The following is a 19832-nucleotide window of genomic DNA, read 5'->3' on the forward strand; positions in this document are numbered from 1 at the left end:
TGCTCAGTGTGATGGAGTCTGAGATGTTCCTGCCAACACGGACTGAATCCATTGTTCCAGCGACACATGGCAGTCTTAAGGCCAAGCAGTGACAGTTTCTCCACTAGTCTCTGAGGGATGATGTTATTGAACGCTGAACTGAAATCAATGTACAGGATTCTGGCATACGCGTCTTTGTTGTCCAAGTGAGAGAGAACTGTGTGCAGTGTGGTGGATATTGCATCCTCCGTAGAGCGATTTGGACGATAAGCAAACTGTAGAGGATCCAGCGATGAGGGGAGGAAATGAATTGGAAGGATACGAACATTCTGTAGGCAGAAAGGATTAGTTTAGTTGGACATTTGTGAGCCAATGTTCCTGTTCCTGTGCTGTACTGTGTTCCATATTCTCTCATGACAATTACATGCATCGGAGACCATCAACAGCAACACTTATGCATCCTGTCACAATCTATCATTACCTTGCGTGCCACAACAATCACAATCCAAGGAACAAGTAAGTTTGATGGAGAATCTGAATCATGTTTACTGTCACTGACCAACTGGGAAATTTGTTGTTTTGTAGAAGGCATACAGTGCAGTCATGACAAAGTACTATAAGTCACAATAAAAATAAAAAAAATAGTGTAAAGGAGGGATAACAAGGTCATGTTGGCGGTTTCATGGATCATTCAGAATGCACAAATCCTAACGAAAAGGTGCACCAGAAAATGAAATGCACCTTTAATGAAGCTACAAGATAGGATTACATGCATGTCTAACAATGGAGGCAGAATCAAATTCAAAACAATGTAACTGGGCAAGAGATAAGGAAATCATGATCACTGTGAATATACAAAAATTGTAATTTATTTATCAATAATAAATTATTATTGTGGCTAGTCAAGCAGATCCCAAGTTGGGTATTCTGCAGCGAGAAACTGCTTTCTTGTCTCCCCATGTCACTTTCACTATGTGCTACCCATTAGTCAGTAGCATGTTGTCCTTTACCTAAATAAGTCTAGTTTCAACATCTTGATGACTTGATGCCAATGAAGCTTGACAATAAACAGGGTAAATCAGTCCAAGTGATTTTCATCCTGTCTATAAGTTAAATATACTCTGACTGTGCACTGTGTCTGGAATCAGCACCATCTCTAAGATGCATTGCTGAAACTGACAAACCCACTACCTGCAAGCTTGCCTCAAAGTTAAGCACAGTCCTCACTTGGAAATGCACCATCAATATCAGGATTACATTTGGTTTAAGGTGTTTAAAGACAAATTAGCTTGGGCATTAAAATCTGGCAGAGAAGATGACCGATGAATGTTTAACTTTTAAGATATAATTATCTTCCACTCTTAATGCTGCTTAAATCTGTTTATAGTTGAAATTGACTCTTACTGTAAAATCTTTCAGTCAAATTTAATCAAGCAAAATTTATTTAGTTAAGCACTTTAAGGTATATGTCACAATGGCACACAAGACCCCTCCCTTCACAAACCATCTATTTAGCTCCATCTAAATTTATCTAGACAGTAGACATAAACTAGTTTTCATAGAAAGTGTTTTAATTTTCCCTTGAGTTTCACTATTTAAATTAAACATATTGGACTAGAATTTGATTAATTATATACTAATAGCTTTGAAACAGTGTTGTAGGCCATCTAAACATCTAAATGATTTTAAAATTCATGTCAAGATCATATTCTTTAAATGTGACATTAAAATAACAATGGTGTTGGTTTTCTAATGAAATGCCTAGCTGTAAGGTTTAGATAACAACTATTAGAGTTGTAGAATTAATATGGGAGCCCATTTAGCCCAAAAAGTCTATCGTAGCTCACTGTAGAACAAAACAATCAATCTCACTTCACTACTTGGTTCCTATGGCTCTGCAAGATTATTTTCCTCCAGTGCCAAGCAATTTCTTCTGAAAATCATTGATCATCCCATTTTCCATTATCCACTTTGGCAGTGAGTTTGAGTTCTCTACCACTGGTTATGTAAAAATGTTCTTTCTCATGTTCCTTGCATTCTCACAAATGCCCTTTCGCTAACTTCCTTGCTATCAGAAATTTTATATAGCTTATTCAAACATAATCTTCCTTTCCAAAATCTGTATTGGTTCTGCTTAATTAACTCAAATCTCTTCAACCTCTATTAATTGTTTCTCTGATAATTGTTCTAGAATTGCACACACTACTGAGGGTAACTTGAACATAAGAACATAAGAAGTATGAGCAGGAGCAGGCCATCTGGCCCGTCGAGCCCGCTCCACCATCCAATAAGATCATGGCTGATTTGACCATGGACTCATCTCCACCTACCTGCCTTTTCCCCATAACCCTTAATTCCCTTACTATGCAAAAATTTGTCCAACCTTGACTTAAATATATTTAGTGAGATAGCCTCCACTGTTTCATTGGGCAGAGAATTCCACAGATTCAGCACTCCTTGGGAAAAGCAGTTCCTCCTGATCCTCATCCTAAATTTACTCACCCAAATCTTGAGGCTATGTTCCCTAGTTCTCGTCTCACCTACTAGTGGAAACAACTTTCCTGCCTCCATCTTATCTATCCCTTTCATTATTTTACATGTTTCTATACGGCTTCCTCTCATTCTCCTGAATTCCAGCGAGTACAGTCCCAGGCAACTCAATCTCTTCTCATAGTGCTAACCCCCTCATCTCTGGAATCAATCCTCTGCATCGCTTCAGTATATCCTTCCTCAGGTGAGGAGACCAGAACTACTCGCAGTACTCCAAATGCAGCCTCACCAGTACCCTGTACAGATGCAACATAACCTCCCTGCTCTTAAATTCAATCCCCCTAGCAATGAAGGCCAACATTCCATTTGCCGTCTTGACAGCCTGCTGCACCTGCAAACTAACTTTTTTGTCATTCATGCACAAACACTCCCAAGTTCCTCTGCACAGCAGCATCCTGTAATTTTTTACAATTTAAATAATAAGCTGCTCTTCCATTTTTCCTTCCAAAGTGTTTGAACTTGCATTTACCAACACTGCACTCCATCTGTCAGATGGTTGCCCACTTACTTAACCTACTATATCTCTCTGCAAATTCTCTGTATCCGCTGTACAATTTATTTTTCCACTCAATTTAGTGTCATTAGCAAACCTAGTACACTACTCTCAGTCCCCTCTTCCAGATTGTTAATGTATATCATGAACAGTTGCAGGCCCAGCACCAAGCCTGTGGCACACTGCTCACCACTGATTGTCAACCAGAGAAACACCCATGTATCCCAACTGTCTATTGGTTAACCAATTCTCTATCCATGCTAATATATCATCCTTAACTCTTTCTATTCTTATCTTATGGTTAAGTCTTTTATGTGGCACCTTACTGAGTGCCTTCTGGAAATCCAAATAAGTAACTTCCATCTGTTTCCCTCTATCCACTGCACTTGTTATATCCTCAAAGAACTTGCATTCTTCCAATATGCCAGGACCTGCCCAGAGTCCAGAGAATTTTGTTAAATTACCACCAAAGCTTTTGCTATAACCTCTCCCATTCCTTTCAGCACCCTGGGATGCATTCCATCAGGACCAGGGAACTTGTCTATCTTTAGGCCCATAAGATTGCTAGGTACTACCTCTTTAGCTATTGTATCGAAGTCCTCACCTCCCATCCACCTCATCTCTCTTCAGCATGTTAGACATACCTTCCACCATGAAAACTAACACAAAATAGTCATTCAAAGCCTCGGCCATTTCCTCATTACCCAATATCAATTCCTCCTTCTTGTGCTCCAAGGGACCTACATTCACTTTGGCCACCCTTTTCTGCTTTATATAATTATAAAAACTTTTACAATCTATTTTTATATTTTGTGCTAGTTTATTTTCATAATCTAACTTACCTTTCTTTATTGCTTGCTTGGTGGTTCTTCGTTGCTTTTCAAAGTTTTCTTAATCTTCCTGTTTCCCACTACCCTTGGCAACTTTGTACACACAAGCTTTTAGTTTGATGCCTTCCTTTATTTCCTTTGTTATCTATGGCTGCTTCTCCCCACCCTTACTGTCTTGCTTTTAAATGGAATGTACTTTTATTTGAGCACCATGAAAAATCTCTTTGAAAGTCTTCCACTGTTCCTCAACCACCCCACCATATAGCCTGTGTTCCCAGTCTACCCTGTCCAACTCCTCTCTCATCCCGTGCAGTCTTCCTTGTTTAGGCATAATACACGGGGTTTTAGATCGAGCTATTGCACTCTCCATTTGTATGAGAAACTCAATCATACTGTGATCACCCTTACCAAGGGGATCCCCCTAACTAAAAGATTGCTAATTTTACCTGTCTCATTGCACAGGACCAGATTCAAGATTACATGTTTCCTTGTAGGTTCAGTAACACGCTGTTCAAGAAAGCTATGCATTCTCTGAAGTTCTCCTTAACATTGCCTTGACTAACTTGCTTCACCCAATCTATGCACAAATTAAAGTCCCCCACGATATCTGCTGTTCCATTCTTACATGCCTCAGGAATTTCCCAGTTTATTGCCTGTGCCACTGTAATGCGATGAGGTGGAGGATAAATGCATGGCTGAGGGATTGGAGCAGGGGGCAGGGATTCAAGTTTTTGGATCATTGGGACCTCTTTTGGCGCAGGCGTGACCTGTACAAAAAGGACGGGTTACACTTGAATCCTAGGGGGACCAATATCCTGGCAGGGAGATTAGCGGGGGCTACTGAGGTGACTTTAAACTAGAATGGTTGGGGGGTTGGAATCAAATTAAAGAGGCTAGGCGTGAGGAGGTTAGTTCACAACAGAGGGATGGGAACCAGTGCAGAGAGACAGAGGGGTGTAAAGTGAGGGTAGAAGCAAAAAGTACAAAGGAGAAAAGTAAAAGTGGCAGGCCGACAAATCCAGGGCAAGCATTAAAAAGGGCCACTTTTCAACATAATTGTATAAGGGCTAAGAGAGTTGTAAAAGAGCGCCTGAAGGCTTTATGTGTCAATGCAAGGAGCATTCGTAATAAGGTGGATGAATTGAAAGTGCAGATTGTTATTAATGATTATGATATAGTTGGGATCACAGAGACATGGCTCCAGGGTGACCAGGGATGGGAGCTCAATGTTCAGGGATATTCAATATTCAGGAGGGATAGACATGAAGGAAGGGCAGGTGGGGTGGCGTTGCTGGTTAAAGAAGAGATGAACGCTACAGAAAGGAAAGACATAAGCCGGGAAGATGTGGAATCGATATGGGTAGAGCTGCGTAACACTAAGGGGCAGAAGACGCTGGTGGGAGTTGTGTACAGGCCACCTAACAGTAGTAGTGAGGTCGGAGATGGTATTAAACAGGAAATTAGAAATGTGTGCAATAAAGGAACAGCAGTTATAATGGGTGACTTCAATCTACATGTAGACTGGGTGAACCAAATTGGTAAAGGTGCTGAGGAAGAGGATTTCTTGGAATGTGTGCGGGATGGTTTTTTGAACCAACATGTCGAGGAACCAACTAGAGAGCAGGCTATTCTGGACTGGGTTTTGAGCAATGAGGAAGGGTTAATTAGCAATCTTGTCGTGAGAGGCCCCTTGGGTAAGAGTGACCATAATATGGTGGAATTCTTCATTAAGATGGAGAATGACATAGTTAATTCAGAAACAAAGGTTCTGAACTTAAAGAGGGGTAACTTTGAAGGTATGAGACGTGAATTAGCTAAGATAGACTGGCAAATGACACTTAAAGGATTGACGGTGGAGATGCAATGGCAAGCATTTAAAGGTTGCATGGATGAACTACAACAATTGTTCATCCCAGTTTGGCAAAAGAATAAATCAAGGAAGGTAGTGCACCCATGGCTGACAGGAGAAATTAGGGATAGTATCAATTCCAAAGAAGAAGCATACAAATTAGCCAGAGAAAGTGGCTCACCTGCGGACTGGGAGAAATTCAGAGTTCAGCAGAGGAGGACAAAGGGCTTAATTAGGAAGGGGAAAAAAGATTATGAGAGAAAATTGGCAGGGAACATAAAAACGGACTGTAAAAGCTTTTATAGATATGTAAAAAGGAAAAGACTGGTAAAGACAAACGTAGGTCCCCTGCAGACAGAAACAGGTGAATTGATTATGGGGAGCAAGGACATGGCAGACCAATTGAATAATTACTTTGGTTCTGTCTTCACTAAGGAGGACATAAATAATCTTCCAGAAATAGTAAGGGACAGAGGGTCCAGTGAGATGGAGGAACTGAGCGAAATACATGTTAGTAGGGAAGTGGTGTTAGGTAAATTGAAGGGATTGAAGGCAGATAAATCCCCATGGCCAGATGGTCTGCATCCTAGAGTGCTTAAGGAAGTAGCCCAAGAAATAGTGGATGCATTAGTGATAATTTTTCAAAACTCGTTAGATTCTGGACTAGTTCCTGAGGATTGGAGGGTGGCTAATGTAACCGCACTTTTTAAAAAGGGAGGGAGAGAGAAGCCGGGGAATTATAGACCGGTTAGCCTAACGTCGGTGGTGGGGAAACTGCTGGAGTCAGTTATCAAGGATGTGACAACAGCACATTTGGAAAGCGGTGAAATGATTGGACAAAGTCAGCATGGATTTGTGAAAGGAAAATCATGTCTGACGAATCTCATAGAATTTTTTGAGGATGTAACTAGTAGAGTGGATAGGGGAGAACCAGTAGATGTGGTATATTTGGATTTTCAAAAGGCTTTTGACAAGGTCCCACACAGGAGATTAGTGTGCAAACTTAAAGCACACAGTATTGGGGGTAAGTTATTGGTGTGGGTGGAGAATTGGTTAGCAGACAGGAAGTAAAGAGTGGGAATAAACGGGACCTTTTCAGAATGGCAGGCGGTGACTAGTGGAGTACCGCAAGGCTCAGTGCTGGGACCCCAGTTGTTTACAATATATATTAATGACTTGGATGAGGGAATTAAATGCAGCATCTCCAAGTTTGCAGATGACACGAAGCTGGGTGGCAGTGTTAGCAGTGAGGAGGATGCTAAGAGGATGCAGGGTGACTTGGATAGGTTGGGTGAGTGGGCAAATTCATGGCAGATGCAATTTAATGTGGATAAATGTGAAGTTATCCACTTTGGTGGCAAAAATAGGAAAACAGATTATTATCTGAATGGTGGCCGATTAGGAAAAGGGGAGGTGCAACGAGACCTGGGTGTCATTATACACCAGTCATTGAAAGTGGGCATGCAGGTACAGCAGGCGGTGAAAAAGGCGAATGGTATGCTGGCATTTATAGCGAGAGGATTCGAGTACAGGAGCAGGGAGGTACTACTGCAGTTGTACAAGGCCTTGGTGAGACCACACCTGGAGTATTGTGTGCAGTTTTGGTCCCCTAATCTGAGGAAAGACATCTTTGCCATAGAGGGAGTACAAAGAAGGTTCACCAGATTGATTCCTGGGATGGCAGGACTTTCATATGAAGAAAGACTGGATGAACTGGGCTTGTACTCGTTGGAATTTAGAAGATTGAGGGGGGATCTGATTGAAACGTATAAGATCCTAAAGGGATTGGACAGGCTAGATGCAGGAAGATTGTTCCCGATGTTGGGGAAGCCCAGAATGAGGGGTCACAGTTTGAGGATAGAGGGGAAGCCTTTTAGGACCGAGATTAGGAAAAACTTCTTCATACAGAGAGTGGTGAATCTGTGGAATTCTCTGCCACAGGAAACAGTTGAGGCCAGTTCATTGGCTATATTTAAGAGGGAGTTAGATATGGCCCTTGTGGCTACGGGGGTCAGGGGGTATGGAGGGAAGGCTGGGGCGGGGTTCTGAGTTGGATGATCAGCCATGATCATAATAAATGGCGGTGCAGGCTTGAATAGCCGAATGGCCTACTCCTGCACCTATTTTCTATGTTTCTATGTTTCTATGTAATGTTACTTTTCAGTGGCCGATAGACAACTCCCACCAGTAATTTTTTCCCTTTACTATTCCTAATATCTACCCAGACATTTTCTCCTTCGATCTTATATTATCTCTCACTGTCACCCTGATCTCATCCTTAATTAAAGGGGCTACCACACCTCCTTTACCTTCCTGCCTATCCTTCCATATTACCTGATACACAATCTTCTCCACCCTGCTACCATCTGTAGTTATGAATTTTTTTTCATGAGTTTTCTTGAATAAGCCTGTCCGATTTGCTGCCTCCCACCACTTTGACACCTCATTTTAAGTTGGGAAGGTGGAAGAATATTAAAAGCTATTCAGACCTTTTACCCCTCACTTCCCTTATCAATCTAGGATGCAAGTCATCTAGATGGGATGATTTATTAAATACCAACAAACTCAGCATTTCCAGTACATCCTGTCTTGTTAATTTCTATTCACACTATACCAAGTCCAGTTCTACTGATATTTTGTCAGCATCTTCTCTATTAGTTCTCACGAATATAATGTATATTATGTATTCTATCCTTGCTCTGCACACCTAAGCATATGGCATCTTCTCTCACTTGGTAGCTTGCTACCTGTTTAATATTTACATGATGCTTGATAATATTTGAAATCTCTGTAATGTTAACTGCTAACTTATTATCGTATTCTCATTGTCGGCATTATATTCCCTTCAATCTGTCTCTCAACTTACCGTATTTAGTGTGGCTCTTACTTAAAATGCATCATGAATGCAAATCCTCTTTTATTATTTCATCATATTCATTATCCCCTTCATCATCCACGATAAGGTTTCCATACTTCTCCCCTTTGTGGAATGCACCAAGTTTGAAACATCTCTAAACATAAGAGATTCTGCAGATGCTGGAAATGTTGAATGACACACACCTCCCTTTATGTTGGGAAGGGGGGAAGAGTACTGAAAGATTTTCCAACCTTTTGCCCTTCACTTCCCTTATAAACCTAGGATGCAAGTCATCCAGATGAGCTGATTTATCCAGGAACTCAGCATGTCAGGCAGCATCTATGAAGATGAATAGACTTCTGATGTTTTGGGTGAATACTCTCCATTAGGACTGGAGAGAAAAGAGAAAAAAGCCAGAATATGAAGGTAGGGGTGGGGAGAGGAAGGAGCATAAATGGCAGCTGATTGGTGAAATTAGGTGAGGAGGAAAGTAGGTGGGTGGAAGAGTGAATAAAATAAGAAGCTGGGAGGTGAAAGGTGCAAGAGATAAAGGGCTGAAGAAGAAGGAATCTGATAGGAAAAATGGGAAGGAAGAGGGGCACAGTAGGGATGTGATGGGAAGGTAAGGAAATGAGAAAGTGTAAGAGGGTAGACAGAAATTGGAATTGAGAAACAGAGAAGGGTTAGAGGGAAGAAATTACTGGAAATGTTGTGCCTTAAAGATTTCCTATGTTCTGTGAAGTTTTTCCTGTCATTATAATTTGATGCAGTATCTAGTGGTTAGCCTAGCAGCTGTGATCTTGGTAATTTGCTTGGTAATTAGCTCTTAAAAGGACATATCAGAATAGAAACAGCAATTGAACAACTACTGAGGAGAGTCGCTGTTTAATGAAAATATGCTGCAAAGATGGGAAGAGGCTGAAGTGGGAGATCAGTCCGAGGAAGACAGGGAATTTGGGCAGACTGCAAAAAAAAAACAATGGTTGCGGGAAGCATGTTATTTGATGCCATTTCAACCCCCCTGGGTTGCAGCCAATTGCCTCTGACAGGAGGTTTAAAGGGAATTGTTTGGACTTAATAGCATGAAATAAAGGCAGTTCTAAATACATTCCACTTGCTCCTACAGGCTGAATGGGAAGTAAATGAAGTCTTCTCTCCTTCGGCATGGACCATGTGTCACAACGGCCGGGGCATTGGGAGCAAGGGTGGACCCAAATGCAAGACACATCTTGTGAGGTTACTTAGATTTAGTTTATTGTTCGATACCAGGAGAGCAAAGCAGAAGCAGGAATAGTGAACAGGATAAGAACTCAGGACTACGACTAGTCTGGGACCAAGGGTCTGGGCTAGGACTAGGAATTGGCTCCCAGAACTAGAGGAGACATGAAGAGGCTAGGGTACGGACTCCGAGCCCGAGACTGGGCAAGGACCCAGTACCTGGGTCTTGCCTCGGGCTCGGACCCCAGAACCAGGCATGGACATGACATGGGCTAAGGAGAGGAGGAACATGGGAACACAGAGCCTCGGTCTCGGGGAGCAGGTACGTGGAACCATGGACACATACACAGAACACAGAGTCAGGAACCCTCCTTGGGTACAGGACATAGGGCCGGGACTCGCACACAGAACGGAGAGCCGGGACCACTCCTAGGGTACAGGATATAGGGCCGGGACTCATGACCCCCCATGGGGCAACGGCAAGACGGCCTGACTTACCCCACGGAGGCGAGGACAAGACAAGACAAGACATGACCGCCCGCGGGGCAACGGCAAGATGGCCAGACTTACCCCCACGGAGGCGAGGACCAGACAAGACAAGACATGACCGCCTGTGGGGCAACGGCAAGACGACCTGACTTACCCCATGGAGGCGAGGACAAGACAAGACAAGACCAACACAAATGAACACAAGACAGTACCTATCTAGCTCCGGCGATGGAACTAGACCGAAGTGCAAGCAGGGGCTGCAGACAAGGGCTAGAGACGAGAGGGGCAGAGAAGGGATTCAGACAAGGGGGTAGGACAGGAATCACAGACCACCAGGGCCAGGACTTGACTCAGAACTGGGAAGCCACCAGGGACAGGACTTGACTTGGTGCTTGAACGCTGCCAGGGACAGGACTTGACTTGGTGCTTGAATGCCGCCAGGGCCAGGACTTGACTTGGAACGTGAATGCCGCCAGAACCAGGACTTGACTTGGAACTTGAATGCCACTGGGTAGTGGCGAGCTCTTGACTCGGCCCGGGAACAGTAGACAGCGGTTCTTGATTCCCTCCGGCGGGTTAACTGACGGACCCACCTCGGTGAGGAAACTTTGCAGGCTTGTTTTGGTGAGGTAACTGGACAGAGTTGCTCTGGTGAGGAAGGGCGAATTACCGGCACACGCTTCATCAGAGACTAGGCTTGCTCCGGCCAGATGATATTGGCATCCCATGACTTTGCAGACGCTCCCGCGCCGAATGGCTGAAAGCCGGAGGCTATAAACTACCAGTTCAGCCAAGCGTTAATTGCCTCTAATCACCAAAGTCGAGGGACACGGGAAAACAAGGAATCAACGGTCCAGATCGTAACATAAACAAGGTAAATTTAAAGGGACCCCGATCCGGATCATGACACCATGGAGTTTGACTGTTTTCCCTTACGTGGCAGTGAGCAGCAACTGAGATGTGCAGACATCAGCAGCAATGTGTAATGATACTGAGGCTGGCAATCATGCACCAGTGGTCCTCAATACCACAGGCAGGGTTAGGGTTGTCTCAGATAGGGATCCACAGCATTTTAAAGGAGGAGTGTGAGTAGCTAGAAGTTGTAGTACAATTTGGTACCAACAAAGGAGATAGGAGAAAGCCGGAAGTCCTGAAGAGAGACTATAGGTAGGTAGGTAGAAAACTGAAAAGCTGGACCTTCAAGGTAGTTATCTCTGGATTGCTGCCTATGCCATGCACCAAGACAGTAAGAACAGGATGATTTGGGAGATGAATGTGTAGCTGAGGAATTGGTGCAGGGAGCGGGATTCAGATTTCTGGATCATTGAGATCTTTTCTGGGGAAAGTATGACCTGTACAAAAAATAAAACGGGTTATACCTGAATCTGAGGTGGGGACAATATCTTTGTGGGCATGTTTGCTGAAGGCTGTTGGGGAGGGTTTGAAATAATATGGCAGGGGTTTGGGAAACAAAATAATAGAGCTGATGATGGGGCAGTTGCTAAGCAAGTAGATGCGAGGTGTAGTAAGACTGTCAGCAGATAATAAGGCAAAATTGCAGTTAGTCAGATGAGTTGAAGAGTAACACGGAGGCAAAATCGAAAATGGTAATGAATACAGAACTGAAGATGTTATATTTGAATGCACACAGTATACAGAATAAGGCACAATATACAGTTAGAGATTGACAAGTATGATGTTGAGGGCATCACTGAGTCGTAGCTGAAAGATGATCATAGTTGGCAGATTAATGTCCAAGGATGCAGACTGAAAGGACTGGCAGGAAGGCAGAGTGGCTAGGTTGGCTCTGTTGATTAGAATATAAATCTAGTCCTCAGAATTCAAAGTCAAGGGTTCAAAGATTCAAATTGCATTTATTATCAGCAAATGTATAAATTGTACAATCTTGAGATGTGTTTGCATAACAGGCAGTTGCAAAACAAGTCACTCGAAAGAACTCACTTAAAAAAAAGACTAACCCCCAGTGCCCATGGAGAAAAAGAAACAAAACGAAACAAATCATGTAAACAATAGAAGTAAGGAACAACAAGAGCATTCCGAACCAGATTGAGTCCTTAGGTTCAAATCCGCGGAGCAGCTGGAGTATGCCCAAAGCCTCAGTATTCAGGTCATCATATTGGCAGGGTGAGTTGCTGCATAATTTGCAGACGTGAAGCACAGTGGCTGGGGCAGTCTCACAGCCTTAGCATCACGAAGAAAGAAGCCCCCAGACTATCAGGGCTGACATTTAAATTGTCTGAATCTCGCACTAGGAATTGGGCCCTGCTGCAGCAAAGCACTCTGGGCCTAGATTTCACTGCTGGAGAAGCCATTCTCAATTTCTCCAAATCGGCTGGGTGCATAAAGTGATCCAACCTTGCCTGGCTCTCAACACTCTGACTTTCCATTCTATCTGGGCTGGTTTTTAGATTGTCCAAAACAGCACATTGTACCTCGCATTAGGACCCAGGCCTCCGAACAGCAGCCACAATGTGGGGTACAAATTACAAAGGGAGATAGAAAAGTCGTGTAAAAAGGGCAACGTTACAATAGTCTTGGATGAATTCAATAAGCAGGTAGTTTGAGAAAATCAAGTTGGTGCTGGATCCCAAGAGAGCAAATTTATAGAATGCCTATGAGATGACTTTTTAGGGCAACTTGTTTCTGAGCCTACTAGGGGAAAGGCAATTCTGGATTGGATGTTGTGTAATGAACCAGATTTCATTTGGAAGCTTAAGAAAAAGAAACACTTAGGAAGCACTGATCATAATAGGATAGAAGTCACCCTGCAGTTTGAGAGGGAGAAGATGAAGTCAGAGGCATCAGTGTAGCGAGGAGCTGACCAAAGTTGATTGGAATGGGACACTAGGGATGAAGTTAGAAAAGCAGTAGCTTGATTTCTGGGAGCAATTCAGAAGGCATAGGATAAATACATTGCAAAGATGAAGGAGTATTCTAAAGGGAAGATATTGCAACTGTGGCTGACGAGGGAAGTCAAAGACAGCATAAAAGCAAACGTGAGGGAATATGATTCAAATGGTTTTAAATGTTCCATTTATTATCAGAGAATGTATACAGTATACAATCTGAAATACTTGGCCATGCAGACAGCCACGAAAAACAAAGGAACCCCAAAGCCCTCCTCTCTCCTCTCCCATGTGCAAGCAGCAGTAAGCATCAATATCCCCCCCCAGCACATTTCAACAAAATGTGTCAGCAGCCATCAGCCACCAAGCAATAGCAAAGCATACAAAGAGAGACCATGATCTGCAGTCAACAAAAACTAATGTTTACCCGACAGTTCGACATGCCACAGGCTCTCTCTCTCTCTCTCACTAACAAGGGACAGAGAGATTTTCACAGTGAAAGGGGTTGCTGACAGTTGCTGTTACGATACTGCAGTGTGTGGCATCACTTTCTATTTCAAAATTCTCTGACTCAAGAATCAGCAGCAAACTTTCCCACCATCAAGCGGAAGCCAGAGGAAGTGTGACTGCTTGACAACAGAGACTTCCATCTATACATCCACCGCAGCAAAATCCTGATGTTCCACCTGCCACCATGCCTCAGTCTGGTAAGACCGACCTGGAATTGGTTGTCCACAGGGCTGCACCCCGGAGGCACTATCATCCGTGCTGCGCCTGGAGAATGTCAGAAAATGGTCGGCCAGTGAGTTCCAGGAACAGGAACTCAACCGCCATAAAAAAATGCATCTGAGTGCCACTTACAAATCAGGAGGTCAATAGAATCCAGAACACGTTGAAAAGGGATATAGAGATATTAAAGGGAGGATTTTAAGCTGTTTCCGCAGAAGAGAACTTGGCCCCATCTCTGCCCCAAGTGACATAGCAAAAGCTAGTGGGACGTTAGAGGAATGGGAAGCTTTTTAAAATCAATAGAAGACAACTATAAAAAGTAAGGAGAGAAAAGATGAAATATGAAGTTAAGCTATCCAATAATATAAAGGAGGATGCAGACAGTTTTTATACGTATATAAAGGGTTAAAGAGGGATGGAAGTGGATATCGAACCACTGGAAAATGATGCTGCAGAGGTAGTAACTGGGGACAAAGAAATGGCAGAAGAAACTTAATATGTATTTTGCATTAGTCATTCTACCAGAATGCCAGAAATCTGACAATGCCAGGGGGGCAGAGGTGAGCGTGGTTGGTGTGACTAAGGAGAAGATACTTGGGAAGCTGAAAGGTCAGAACGTAGATAGGTCACCCAAACTAAATTGACTACACCTCAGGGTTCTGAAAAAGGTAACTGAGAGAAAAAAGATGCATGAGTAATGATTTTTCAAGAATCAGTAGATTCTGGAATGATTCCAGAGAACTGGAAATTTGCAAAAGACACTCTACTCTTTATGAAGGGGGGAGGCAGAAGAAAGGAAATTATAGGCCAGTTAGCCTGACTTCAGTGGTTGGGAAGATGTTGGGGTTGACTATTAAAGACGAGGTTTCAGAGTACTTGAAAACACTGGATAAATTAGGCCAAAGTCTGCATGGTTTCCTTAAGGAGAAATCTTGCCTGATCAAATCTGATGGAATTCTTTGAGGAAATAACATGCAAAATAGACAAAGGAGAGTAAGTAGATGTTATTTACTTGGTTTTTCAGAAGACCTTTGACAAGGTACTACACATGAGGCTGCTAAAGAAGTTAAGAGCCCATGGTATTACAGGAAAGATACAAACAAGGATAGAAGATTGGCTGACTGGCAGGAGATAAAGAGTGATGTTATGTTTTGAACCTCCAGAAACTACTCAAAAGAAAAATACAGCACCTGGGATATATTTTGTCTGCTTCTTTAGTGAGGTTCTCACATTTGACATGGTGGTGTAATGACATATGCCATTGATGTACCTCTTACATATTACCAATAATGAATTATGTAAACAAAGAATGTTTAATCAAACAATGAATTTACACAATTACTCAAATATTACTAAAATATTAAATACACCACACTCCTCCCTGCTTAGCTATAAACTCCAACACAATATAGAATACACGTAACTCAAATATATAATCGATTGCTCTCAAGTCATCTAATAGGTATATAATATGCTAAATAACGCAACTACTATATAGACATACAAAGCATGGTAAATTTTAAATTGTCCCATTCATGCCTAAAGATTAAATTACTCTGGATGATTTCTTTCTTTTGTGGGGTAACATCTTGCCTGACAAGAGGGTCACTCTTTTTGGCAGGTGAGAGTTGTGGCTGTGGAACAATTTCCGGTTCTGGAGTCTCCTCTATGGTAGTCGTAGGATGCTGCAGTGCAATATGCAAGGATAAAATTAGCTGAATTCTGATTCAGTGTAGTGTGTTCTGCTGAATTGCTTGCAGTGCATTCCTTAGACTCTGGGTAAACCTTTCCAGGAAGCCATTTGTAGCTGGGTGGTATGGTGCACATGTAATATCTCATTTTCTATACATTTTCAGGAATGATTGAAACTGTCCATAGGAAACCATGGTCCATGGCACTGACTAAGTGTTTTGAAACACCATTCCTTAAGAAGAGCTTTCCTAGCACATCAACAGCTTGCCAGGCTGCAGTAGAGGTTATTGGGATCAGAAAGAATATTTCAAAAAGAGTTTCTTCATTTGTAAATTTTTCAGGTATTTCCTTTCCCAAGGATAAACAGGACAATCCATCAGCATTTCCATAATTAATCGTCTGTTTAAACATGACCTTGTAATTGTATCCTCCAAGAAACACAGCCCATCTTCATAGTTACAAAACATAGAAACATAGAAAACCTACAGCATAATACAGGCCCTTTGCCCCACAAAGTTGTGCCGAACATGTCCCTACCTTTGAAATTACTAGGCTTACCCATAGCCCACTATTTTTCTAAGCTCCATGTACCTATCCAAAAGTCTCTTAAAAGACCCTATTATATCCGCCTCCACCAGCGTTGCCAGCAGCCCATTCCACGCACTCACCACACTCTGAGTAAAAAACTTACCCCTGACATCTCCTCTGTACCTACTCCCCAGCACCTTAAACCTATGTTCTCTTGTGGCAACATTTCAGCCCTGGGAAAAAGCCTCTGACTAGCCACATGATCAATGCCTCTCATCATCTTATACACCTCTATCAGGTCACCTCTCATCCTCCGTCGCTCCAAGGAGAAAAGGCCAAGTTCACTCAACCTATTCTCATAAGGCATGCTCCCCAATCCAGGAAACATCGGTGCAGCCACAGTTAGTGGAACACACTTCTGTGGATTGAAAATGGACACCAGTAGTTGATGATCAGTAATGAGGGTAAACTTTCTCCTATACAAGTACTTCTTGAAACTAGACTGAAGTCAATATGAGCATAGCTTTGCTCTGCAGTGTTAAGTGAATGTAATGCGAAGGTTATGAAGCATTCACCTGCATCACACATAACATATGACATGACTGCATATATACCATAAGGCAAGGCATCACAGGCAAGCTTCACTGGATGATACGGATTATAATGTGTGAGTACAGTTTCCGACATCACAATTTCTTTTATGTTTTGGAAAGCCACCTCACACTGCGTTGTCCATTGCCATTTTTTCCTGAACTGTAGTAATGAGTCTAAAGGATGGAGCACAGTAGCCAGGTTTGGCAGGAACCTGTTATAGTAATTGACAACTCCTGAAAAAGACCAGAACTGTGGCACATCCTTTGGCCTTGGGGCATCCAGCTCCACTTGAACGTTCACAGCACATTTGTGCAAATCTTCTGATCAATGTGGTGACCACAATAAGTGATACATTGTTTAAAGAATTCACAGCTGTCGTGTCATGCTCTGAGCCATAATATTCTAATCGATTTAAGGTCAGTCTTGAGATTTTAGACGTGTTCCTTGCCATCCTCACCAGTAGCAATGATGTCATCCAGATTACACTGAGTGCCTGGGAAGCCTTGCGACACCTGGTATTTCACTTTCTGCCAGTGTACAGGTGAAGGTGCTACACCAGAAATTAGCCTATTATAGCCATAAAGTCCTTTGTGTGTGTTTATGGTAAGAAAAGCTTTTGAACTCTTCTTCCATCTTCAGCCCTAACCCACAGTCCACTTTGCTGAAGTGTTTCACTGCAGAAAGATTTTCAAAGATATTCTCTATCCTGGATGGAGGGTATTGATCTAATTTCGGTGCTGGCTTGATGGTGATCTTAAAATCACCACAGATCCTGACAGATCCATTCTTCTTGGCTACTGGGACTACTGGCATTGCCCATGGTCCACACTCAACCTTGGAAAGAACTCATTCAGTCTCCATGCAATCTAGCTCACTGACTACTTTATCATGGGTGGTATAAGGAACCATACGAGCTTTGTAAAACTTGGGTGTGGCAATTTGATTTAACACTATTTTCCTGGATATGCTTGAATTTTCAAATACCATGCTTGAACACTGTTGTGGCACCATCCAGTACCTTTCTTAATTTGTTTTCAGGTGACTCTGTTGCAGGGGATGTGGTACACAAATGGTGGAGGGATCTCCAATCAAGCTGTAGTCGTTTCAGCCAATGACAGCCCCACAATGCTAGCCCTCTTATTTTGCCATATACAAGCCCAATGTGGCTTGCTTCTGTTGTAATTCACTGTTAGAAATGTAATTTCCACAAGACCTATCTTTTTTCCAGTTTAAGTTCTCAGTTGCATATTGCAGGCTTCAGTTCAGTATCTTTGAAATATTGTTTATATTCATTTTGTAGCCTGACTGAAACAACCGAGCCAGTGTTCAATTCCATTTTAATTAATTTGCCATTCACTTCTAGTGTAAGCCATATTGCTTGTCACATTGTAAAATCTCAAGGTTACTCAGTCCTTTGTCACTCACCATAATCAGACTTTTCATCAACAACATGCTTATTAGTGCTCTTTTTGAATCTGTAACTTGATATTTTTTCTCTTTCCTGTGCAATCCATTTATATTTGTCTGCCTGACATGCTCTTTGTATGTGTCCAACTTTGTTGCATTTTCTGCAGATCTTTCCTTTAAATCTACATTGTTCTGGGGTATTTGAGCCCCTACCACAATGGTAACACAACAGGCAGGTTTCTGTTTAGACATTGCAATCTTATTACCCGCTCTTTCATTCCTGACTGCAAATCAATTGCATCCCTGGCCACTGTTTCAATTGATTTCAACTACTTTTTAAATATCAGTTGTGCTTCAGTTAGGGGGCCATTTTTGAAAACTTTCTAATAAGATTCCACAAACTAAATGATCTCTCAGTGCATAGAAACATAGAAACATAGAGACTAGGTGCAGGAGTAGGTCATTCGGCCCTTCGAGCCTGCACCGCCATTTATTATGATCATGGCTGATCATCCAACTCAGAACCCCGCCCCAGCCTTCCCTCCATACCCCCTGACCCCCGTAGCCACAAGGGCCATATCTAACTCCCTCTTAAATATAGCCAATGAACTGGCCTCAACTGTTTCCTGTGGCAGAGAATTCCACAGATTCACCACTCTCTGTGTGAAGAAATTTTTCCTAATCTCGGTCCTAAAAGGCTTCCCCTTTATCCTTGAGCCCACTATTGAAATGGCAGTACTCAGAAGGTTTCTTCAATTCAAACATGTAAGCTGAAATAAACTCCTTTTCCTTTTGATTCTGCTTATGAAACCTAAAGCATTCTATTTTCAAAAACATTTTCAGTTTTAGATGGTCTGCATTAAATTCACAATGTAAGAAAAGCTCATTTCAGCTGGTTTGACTGAAGCAGTCAAACTTCCAAGCAAATGGCATGCTTTTCCACATATTGCACTCAGCAACACTAGCATTGATCTTGTGTCAGCAATTTTGTTCAGTATACATCATCCAACTATCTGTTCTGCAATTGAACACATCAATCTTTCTGACATGGCCAGACATTTCTGCTTTTTATTGAAATTATTATTATCATCCGGTATTCACTGTTTGGGGTGTATGGGATGTCTAAGGAGGGGTAGCATCTCTGACGGGGGGGCCTGCCATGCCCTTTTTCAGGGCAGCTCCTCCACCTTTGGTCCCCACCTGGCACTCAGCTCTCACCTGTGGCTCCAAGTAGCTGTAACACGCGCAGTGGCCACACTTCGGTAAACTGTCTTGGCAGACAGGCCAAACCAGATGAGGGCAGCCGATGAGTCTTTGACCCTTGGTGAGGTAGGGGGTCTGCCTGTCCCAGCGTGTGAAATCTGGCCCTGGCAGATTGAGCGGAAGAGACCAATTAATGGTCCAACGGTCAAGAAGGCAGGCTAGCAGGCGTTTGTGGAGCGCCAAGAGCACGACAAGGTGCTTAGAGTTCCTGGTCATCCACTGTAAGAAGTGGTGATCTCTTTAAACTCACCCAGCAGAAGGCAAAGGCAAACCACTGCTGTAACCTGCCATGAACATGATTTTCCAATGTGTCAGAGTGGCATAGAGGGAAATCGTCCGCTAACTGGAAATTCCAGGTGCGACCTAACGACGACAATTCACTGTTTATGAACCCAGGGCCACATTCGCTCCCAGCCAGTTTTTCCTCTTTTTTGCCCTTTCTAAGCGCACGTGTGTTTCTCCCCTCCCGAAGAAAAATGTGCTGTGC

Source organism: Mobula hypostoma, chromosome 10, assembly GCF_963921235.1.
Source record: "Mobula hypostoma chromosome 10, sMobHyp1.1, whole genome shotgun sequence".
Taxonomy (NCBI): Eukaryota; Metazoa; Chordata; class Chondrichthyes; order Myliobatiformes; family Myliobatidae; genus Mobula; species Mobula hypostoma.